The sequence below is a fragment of the Mustela nivalis genome, assembly GCF_964662115.1.
Source record: "Mustela nivalis genome assembly, chromosome: X".
Taxonomy (NCBI): domain Eukaryota; kingdom Metazoa; phylum Chordata; class Mammalia; order Carnivora; family Mustelidae; genus Mustela; species Mustela nivalis.
The window spans coordinates 42,852,927-42,863,130 of record NC_139040.1 but is presented as its reverse complement, the minus strand read 5'-3'; positions in this window follow the sequence as shown (position 1 = coordinate 42,863,130).

The window sequence follows — 10,204 nt, the reverse complement described above, 5'->3', positions numbered from 1 at the left end:
ATAGGCAGAGAGGCAGGCAGAGAGAGAGAGAGAGAGAGAGAGAGAGAAGGAAGCAGGCTCCCTGCTGAGCAGAGAGCCAGATGCGGGACTCGATCCCAGGACCCTGAGATCATGATCTGAGCTGAAGGCAGAGGCTTTAACTCACTGAGCCACCCAGGCGCCCCTGCAGACTGTATTATTAAAACATAAAGATACAAGCAGGGATACCTGCCAGGAAGCAACTGTTGTAGTCTAGGCAAGAAATTATGGTAGTTTGGGCTAGGATGATAGTGGTAGAAAGAGAAGGATGACATTTCCTGAGATGAAAACTGGGGAGGGATCAAGTAGTGTTTACAATCAAAAGTTTTGCTTTGGGGGCACCTGTGTGGCTCAGTTGGTTAGGGGTCTGCCTTTGGCTTAAGTCATGATCCCAGGGTCCTGGGATAGAGCCCCAAGTCTCCCTGCTCAACAGGGAGCCTGTTTCTCTTTCTCCCTCTGCTGTTCCCCCTGCTTGTCCTCTCTCTCTCTCTGTGTCAAATAAATAAAACCTTTAAAAAATGATCGTGTCTATTTTTTTAAAAAGAGTTTTACCTCTGACATGTTGAATTTGAGGAATCTAAATGGAAATATCAAATAAAATGTTGGATAAATAAAGCTAAAGTTCAGAGACGGTCTGGTTGATGATGAGAATTTGGGAAATGGTATTTAGGTAGTATTCCAAGCTAGAACTGGATGGAATCATATAGGGAGAGGGTATATGTAGAGAGCTGTTTCTTACAAACAAGCTTGAGACACCAACATTTAGATGTTGGAGAGAGGAAGATAAGTCAGGAGAGTAGTCTAGTATAGTGTTTCTACAAACAGGCAGTGGATGACCATGTGGAATGCTGCTGAGACCAAGATGAGGTAGGAAAATGGACAACGGACTTTGGAAACATAGAGATCACTGGTGACCTAAAAAGTAGGTAGGATTTTTTTTTTAATGCTCAGGAGCTGAAGCTAGAACGAAATGGGTATAAAAATGGGTATAAGAGAGAATAGGAAGTAAGGAAATAAAGATAGCCAATGTAAACAACTGTTTTGTTCCTTTACTATGAAAGGGAGTGGAGAAATGGGAGTTAGTTGGAGGAGATTTGGGGTCCAAGGAAATACTAGGGCCTGCTTGAAGGTTTTTAAGCAGGGTGGTGACCCCTTTGTGGTTTAGGAAGACTAATCATCCTTATCTTCTGCTGCAGAGTAGATCTCACAGGGAGAGATCCAGATAGGCAACAATTACAGTCTCAACTAAGGTAATGGTAATGAGAAAGGAAAGGGGTGTGAGAAATGGGTAATGGTAATGAGAAAGGAAAAGTCTCTATTGTGTAGAATTTTTTTTTAATTTTTTATTTTTTATAAACATATATTTTTATCCCCAGGGGTACAGGTCTGTGAATCACCAGGTTTACACACTTCACAGCACTCACCAAAGCACATACCCTCCCCAATGTCCATAACCCCACTTCCCTTCTCCCAACCCCCCTCCCCCCAGCAACCCTCAGTTTGTTTTGTGAGATTAAGAGTCACTTATGGTTTGTCTCCCTCCCAATCCCATCTTGTTTCATTGATTCTTCTCCTACCCACTTAAGCCCCCATGTTGCATCACCACTTCCTCCTATCAGGGAGATCATATGATAGTTGTCTTTCTCCGCTTGACTTATTTTGCTAAGCACGATACACTCTAGTTCCATCCACGTCGCAAATGGCAAGATTTCATTTCTTTTGATGGCTGCATAGTATTCCATTGTGTATATATACCACATCTTCTTTATCCATTCATCTGTTGATGGACATCTAGGTTCTTTCCATAGTTTGGCTATTGTGGACATTGCTGCTATAAACATTTGGGTGCATGTGCCCCTTCGGATCACTACGTTTGTATCTTTAGGGTAAATACCCAGTAGTGCAATTGTGTAGAATTTTTATCTTGACTTATTTCTTCAGAGATTTATATATATTAGCCACACTTACCTTGATGCATTTCTTTCTCAAATATAGAAGTCACTTAGATTTTTGTCTTTTCCTATGATACTTGAATTAGCACTAAATGTTTAGACATGGAATGAAACTAATAGAACTAGTCAGTTCTAATCATGCACCATGCAGGCTGTTACATTGCCCTTTGTTTTGTTATTTATACCCTGGAATCAGAGAGACTGGGTTACTATTGTTGTCCCTCCTACTTTTAGCTATGTGATCCCGAGAAAATCATCTGGATTATTGTGGGGACTATTTGAGGTAATATTTTGTTTTTAAACTTTGAAGCAGGATTTCTGTTCTGGCAATGATGAACTAAAACAATCCTCCTGTTGAGGAAAATCATGAAAAGTGTGTGTGTGTGTGTGTGTGTGTGTGTGTGTGTGTGTGTGTAAAATATTCTTGCTTCAAAGCAATGAAGAGTTTCAGAAATCAAGATCTAAAGGTCACAGAAAATGCAATAAGTCAGAGAGGTAAGTCTGGCATTTGGAGGCAATTTTTCCTATAAGGCTTCTGTTCATTCCAGAAAATACTGCTGAATGACTGAGAAGCCAGGCAGTGCTTTAACAGTTTCAAGGGACAAGGGGGTACAAAAGCTGCATTCCAGGGTTCACCAGGAGAAGAGGGCCTGGCAACTCCACCCAAAACTCTTAGTTGGCACTTAAAAAGGCTACATCCTAGGAGTAACAGAAAACTAGAAACAGACCAACCTTTGCAAGATTTGAAGCCTAACTTCCAATAATCTCAGTCCCTGAAACTGGATTAGGATTATACTAGATGGCTAGAGACTAGCCACTTCCAAGAAGGCTCTCTTTTTGCAGGGCAACTTCATTCTAGGTTTCAAATTATCTTTTGTAATTGTTCATATGATGTTTACCATTCATTCAAAAGTAACCTTGTATAAGAGAAAACAAAATACTGTGAACAAAAACCAAGAAAAGCAACAGACAATAGAAACAGGCTCATAGACACTTCATATAATGGGATTACCAGGCACAGACTTTAAAATAACTATCCTTGGGGCACCTGGCTGGCTCAGTTGATGAAGCATGTGGCTCTTGATCTCAGAGTTGTAAGTTCAAACCCCACTCGGGGTGTAGAGATTACTTAAAATCTTTAAAAACAATAACTATCATTAATGTTACAGGAGATAAGTGACAAAATTCAGAATCTAGGAAAAAGACTAGAAATCGAGCAAGAGACTTGAACAGGTACTTCACCAAATCTTCACATGGCCAATGAGCATATGAAAAGGTACTCTACCTCATCTGTAATTAGGAAAATGTAAATTAAAATGATGAGACTACTATGTACTCTTCCAAATAGGTAAAATTAAATAACTGACAAAACCAAGTGTTGGTGAAGGAGGTGGAGAAATAGGAACTCCCATGCACTGCTTGTGAAAGGGTATTTTCATGCAACCATTTTATTTTTTTTATTTTTTTAAAAAATATTTATTTGACACATAGAGAGAGAGAAAGAGAGAGAGAGCATAAGCAGGGGGAGGGGCAGAGAGAGAAGCAGACTCCCCCACTGAGCAGGGAAAAAAATTTTTTTTTAGTTTATTGATTTTCTTTTTTATTCATTTATTTATTTATTTTAGATTCTTTAATTTTTTTAAGCTTTATTTTATTTTTTCAGTGTTCTAAGATTCATTGCTTATGCATCACACCCAGTGCTCCATGCAATACATGCGCTCCTTAATACCCACCACCAGGCTCACCCACCCCCCACCCCCTCCCTTCTAAAAAACCCTCAGTTTGTTTCTCAGAGTCCACAGTCTCTCATGGTTCATCTCCCCCTCCAATTTCCCCCAACCTACTTCTCCTCTCCTTCTCCCAATGTCCTCCGTGTTATTCCTTATGAGGAGGGAAAAATTACAAATGTGATATCTTTGGATAATAGTATACTATACCATGTTGTGTGCATATAACTACATGGATCAATCTCACATTTACAATGTAGAACAAAATAATTAGATACAAAAAGAGCACCTATTGTATGGTTCTGTTTACATGAAGTTCAGAAACTAGCAAAGTAATCTGCAGTTAAAAGTGAAGGTGATGGGGGCCTCCTGGGTGTTTCAGTCAGTTAAGTCTCTGCCTTCAGCTTAGGTCAGGCTCCCAAGGTGAGGATCCAGCCCCTGTGGGCTCTCTGTTCAGTGGGGAGCCTGCTTCTCCCTCTGCCTGCAGCTCCCCTTGCTTGTGTGCACTCTCTCTCTGTCAAATAAATAAAAATCTTTAAAAAACTGAAGGTGATGGTAGTCTTTGGAGAAAGAGGGAGTAGTGTAATAGGGAGAGGGCATGGAGCAGCATCTGGCTGCTGATGAGGTGCTATTTCTTGACCTGTGTAGTATTTATACATTTATAGTGACTGTGAAAATATGTTGAGCTGTACATTTACTTCCTGTGCACCTTGCTGTATGTGTTATACTTTATAATAAAAAGTTAAATCTCTATAACAACATTTTCGATTTCTAACCTTTCACTCATTGTTCATTTTGATGCTCTAGAACATATCCTGTTGAGCTCTCACAACTTGCTCATCTCCTCTATTAAGCCTTTCCTAACTCTTCTACACAGAATTATAGACTCCTTTCTTTGGGTACTTACTATAATGTAATACTTGTAATAATATATTAATCTTATGTGTTTGTTATCTCCTATTACAAAGTTGTAAACCCCTTCAGGGCAAAGATTATTCATTTTTTAATGTCCAAACTGAGTGGAATACCTAGTACCACGGGAATTTAATACATATTTGTTGAAAGGAGCCTGTGTAGTGCAGTAGGTTAAGCCCTCAACTCTTGGTTTCAGCTCAGGTCATGATCTCATGGGTCCTGAGATCATGGGGCTCTGTGCTTAGTGCAGAGTCAGCTCGAGTTTCTCTCTCCCTCTCCCTCTGCTCCTCACTGCACCCTCCCAAGCTCATATGCTTGCTCGATCTCTTTCTCTGAAATAAATAAATAAAAATCTTAAAAAAATACATATTTTTTGGAAGAATGAGTTGCAAATATTACCAGTCCCATTATACATATGGAAACCAGTACTCAGAAAGGTAAATTATCCTGCCCAAGGTCCCAAGGTCACACAGCTAGCTTTGCACCCAGATCTATCTTATTCTTTTTTTTTTTTTTTTTTTTTTTAGTCTGTCAGGAAATGTTTATTATTTTTATGTTTGCCACTAATGGTTAAAACTTTAAAATTAGTTACTTAGCTTTGGTGTTTAGAAAATTGAGTAACATTCTTGTTGTGCAGTTTTTTTTTAATTTTTTATTTTTTATAAACATATATTTTTATCCCCAGGGGTACAGGTCTGTGAATCACCAGGTTTACACACTTCACAGCACTCACCAAAGCACATACCCTCCCCAATGTCCATAATCCCACCCTCTTCTCCCAAACCCCCTCCCCCCAGCAACCCTCAGTTTGTTTTGTGAGATTAAGAGTCACTTATGGTTTGTCTCCCTCCCAATCCCATCTTGTTTCATTGATTCTTCTCCTACCCACTTAAGCCCCCATGTTGCATCACCACTTCCTCATATCAGGGAGATCATATGATAGTTGTCTTTCTCTGCTTGACTTATTTCGCTAAGCATGATTCGCTCTAGTTCCATCCATGTTGTCGCAAATGGCAAGATTTCATTTCTTTTGATGGCTGCATAGTATTCCATTGTGTATATATACCACATCTTCTTGATCCATTCATCTGTTGATGGACATCTAGGTTCTTTCCATAGTTTGGCTATTGTGGACATTGCTGCTATAAACATTCGAGTACACGTGCCCCTTTGGATCACTACGTTTGTATCTTTAGGGTAAATACCCAATAGTGCAATTGCTGGGTCATAGGGCAGTTCTATTTTCAACATTTTGAGGAACCTCCATGCTGTTTTCCAGAGTGGCTGCACCAGCTTGCATTCCCACCAACAATGTAGGAGGGTTCCCCTTTCTCCACATCCTCGCCAGCATCTGTCATTTCCTGACTTGTTGATTTTAGCCATTCTGACTGGTGTGAGGTGATATCTCATTGTGGTTTTGATTTGTATTTCCCTGATGCCGAGTGATATGGAGCACTTTTTCATGTGTCTGTTGGCCATCTGGATGTCTTCTTTGCAGAAATGTCTGTTCATGTCCTCTGCCCATTTCTTGATTGGATTATTTGTTCTTTGGGTGTTGAGTTTGCTAAGTTCTTTATAGATTCTGGACACTAGTCCTTTATCTGATATGTCGTTTGCAAATATCTTCTCCCATTCTGTCAGTTGTCTTTTGATTTTGTTAACTGTTTCCTTTGCTGTGCAAAAGCTTTTGATCTTGATGAAATCCCAATAGTTCATTTTTTCCCTTGCTTCCCTTGCCTTTTGCGTTGTTCCTAGGAAGATGTTGCTGCGGCAGAGGTCGAAGAGGTTGCTGCCCGTGTTCTCCTCAAGGATTTTGATGGATTCCTTTCGCACATTGAGGTCCTTCATCCATTTTGAGTCTATTTTTGTGTGTGGTGTAAGGAAATGGTCCAATTTCATTTTTCTGCATGTGGCTGTCCAATTTTCCCAGCACCATTTATTGAAGAGGCTGTCTTTTTTCCATTGGACATTCTTTCCTGCTTTGTCGAAGATTAGTGACCATAGATTTGAGGGTCTATTTCTGGGCTCTCTATTCTGTTCCATTGATCTATGGGTCTGTTTTTGTGCCAGTACCATGCTGTCTTGATGATGACAGCTTTGTAATAGAGCTTGAAATCCGGAATTGTGATGCCACCAACGTTGGCTTTCTTTTTCAATATCCCTTTGGCTATTCGAGGTCTTTTCTGGTTCCATATAAATTTTAGCATTATTTGTTCCATTTCTTTGAAAAAGATGGATGGTACTTTGATAGGAATTGCATTAAATGTGTAGATTGCTTTAGGTAGCATAGACATTTTCACAATATTTATTCCTCCAATTCAGGAGCATGGAACATTTTTCCATTTCTTTGTGTCTTCCTCAATTTCTTTCATGAGTACTTTATAGTTTTCTGAGTATAGATTCTGTGTCTCTTTGGTTAGGTTTATTCCTAGGTATCTTATGGCTTTGGATGCAATTGTAAATGGGATTGACTCCTTAATATCTCTTTCTTCTGTCTTGCTGTTGGTGTAGAGAAATGCAACTGATTTCTGTGCATTGATTTTATATCCTGACACTTTACTGAATTCCTGTATTAGTTCTAGCAGTTTTGGAGTGGAGTCTTTTGGGTTTTCCACATATAGTATCATATCATCTGCGAAGAGTGATAATTTGACTTCTTCTTTGCCGATTTGGATGCCTTTAATTTCCTTTTGTTGTCTGATTGCTGAGGCTAGGACCTCTAGTACTATGTTGAATAGCAGTGGTGATAATGGACATCCCTGCCGTGTTCCTGACCTTAGTGGAAAAGCTTTCAGTTTTTCTCCATTGAGAATGATATTTGCGGTGGGTTTTTCATAGATGGCTTTGATGATATTGAGGTATGTGCCCTCTATCCCTACACTTTGAAGAGTTTTGATCAGGAAGGGATGCTGTACTTTGTCAAATGCTTTTTCAGCATCTATTGAGAGTATCATATGGTTCTTGTTCTTTCTTTTATTGATGTGTTGTATCACATTGACTGATTTGCGGATGTTGAACCAACCTTGCAGCCCTGGAATAAATCCCACTTGGTCGTGGTGAATAATCTTTTTACTGTACTGTTGAATCCTATTGGCTAGTATTTTGTTGAGTATTTTCGCATCTGTGTTCATCAAGGATATTGGTCTATAGCTCTCTTTTTTGGTGGGATCCTTGTCTGGTTTTGGGATCAAGGTGATGCTGGCCTCATAAAATGAGTTTGGAAGTTTTCCTTCCATTTCTATTTTTTGGAACAGTTTCAGGAGAATAGGAATTAGTTCTTCTTTAAATGTTTGGTAGAATTCCCCTGGGAAGCCGTCTGGCCCTGGGCTTTTGTTTGTTTGGAGATTTTTAATGACGGTTTCAATCTCCTTACTGGTTATGGGTCTGTTCAGGCTTTCTATTTCTTCCTGGTTCAGTTGTGGTAGTTTATATGTTTTTAGGAATGCATCCATTTCCTCCAGATTGTCAAATTTATTGCCGTAGAGTTGCTCATAGTATGTTCTTATAATAGTTTGTATTTCTTTGGTGTTAGTTGTGATCTCTCCTCTTTCGTTCATGATTTTCTTTATTTGGGTCCTTTCTCTTTTCTTTTTGATAAGTCGGGCCAGAGGTTTATCAATTTTATTAATTCTTTCAAAGAACCAGCTCCTAGTTTCGTTGATTCGTTCTATTGTTTTTTTTGGTTTCTATTTCATTGATTTATGCTCTGATCTTTATGATTTCTCTTCTCCTGCTGGGCTTAGCGTTTCTTTCTTGTTCTTTCTCCAGCTCCTTTAGGTGTAGGGTTAGGTTGTGTACCTGAGACCTTTCTTGTTTCTTGAGAAAGGCTTGTACCGCTATATACTTTCCTCTCAGGACTGCCTTTGTTGTGTCCCACAGATTTTGAACTGTTGTATTTTCATTATCATTTGTTTCCATGATTTTTTTCAATTCTTCTTTAATTTCCCAGTTTACCCATTCATTCTTTAGAAGGATACTGTTTAGTCTCCATGTATTTGGGTTCTTTCCAAACTTCCTTTTGTGGTTGAGTTCTAGCTTTAGAGCATTGTGGTCTGAAAATATGCAGGGAATGATCCCAATCTTTTGATACCGGTTGAGTCCTGATTTAGGACCGAGGATGTGATCTATTCTGGAGAATGTTCCATGTGCACTAGAGAAGAATTTGTATTCTGTTGCTTTGGGATGAAATGTTCTGAATATATCTGTGATGTCCATCTGGTCCAGTGTGTCGTTTAAGGCCTTTATTTCCTTGCTGATCTTTTGCTTGGATGACCTCCATTTCAGTGAGGGGAGTGTTAAAGTCCCCTACTATTATTGTATTATTGTTGATGTGTTTCTTTGATTTTGTTATTAATTGGTTTATATAGTTGGCTGCTCCCACGTTGGGGGCATAGATATTTAAAATTGTTAAATCTTCTTGTTGGACAGACCCTTTGAGTATGATATAGTGTCCTTCCTCATCTCTTATTATAGTCTTTGGCTTAAAATCTAATTGATCTGATATAAGGATTGCCACTCCTGCTTTCTTCTGATGTCCATTAGCATGGTAAATTCTTTTCCACCCCCTCACTTTAAATCTGGAGGTGTCTTCGGGCTTAAAATGAGTTTGTTGGAGGCAACATATAGATGGGTTTTGTTTTTTTATCCATTCTGATACCCTGTGTCTTTTGACAGGGGCATTTAGCCCATTCACATTCAGGGTAACTATTGAGAGATATGAATTTAGTGCCATTGTATTGCCTGTAAGGTGACTGTTACTGTATATGGTCTCTGTTCCTTTCTGATCTACCACTTGTAGGCTCTCTCTTTGCTTAGAGGACCCCTTTCAATATTTCCTGTAGAGCTGGTTTGGTATTTGCAAATTCTTTCAGTTGTTGTTTGTCCTGGAAGCTTTTAATCTCTCCTTCTATTTTCAATGATAGCCTAGCTGGATATAGTATTCTGGGCTGCATGTTTTTCTCGTTTAGTGCTCTAAAAATATCATGCCAGCTCTTTCTGGCCTGCCAGGTCTCTGTGGATAAGTCAGCTGCCAATCTAATATTTTTACCATTGTATGTTACAGACTTCTTTTCCCGGGCTGCTTTCAGGATTTTCTCTTTGTCACTGAGACTTGTAAATTTTACTATTAGGTGACGGGGTGTCGGCCTATTCTTATTGATTTTGAGGGGCGTTCTCTGAACCTCCTGAATTTTGATGGTCATTCCCTTTTCCATATTGGGGAAATTCTCCCCAATAATTCTCTCCAGTATACCTTCTGCTCCCCTTTCTCTTTCTTCTTCTTCTGGAATCCCAATTATTCTAATGTTGTTTCGTCTTATGGTGTCACTTATCTCTCGAATTCTCCCCTCGTGGTCCAGTAGCTGTTTGTCCCTCTTTTGCTCAGCTTCTTTATTCTCTGTCATTTGGTCTTCTATATCACTAATTCTTTCTTCTGCCTCATTTATCCTAGCAGTGAGAGCCTCCATTTTTGATTGCACCTCATTAATAGCTTTTTTGATTTCAACTTGGTTAGATTTTAGTTCTTTTATTTCTCCAGAAAGGGCTTTTATATCTCTCGAGAGGGTTTCTCTAATATCTTCCACGCCTTTTTCG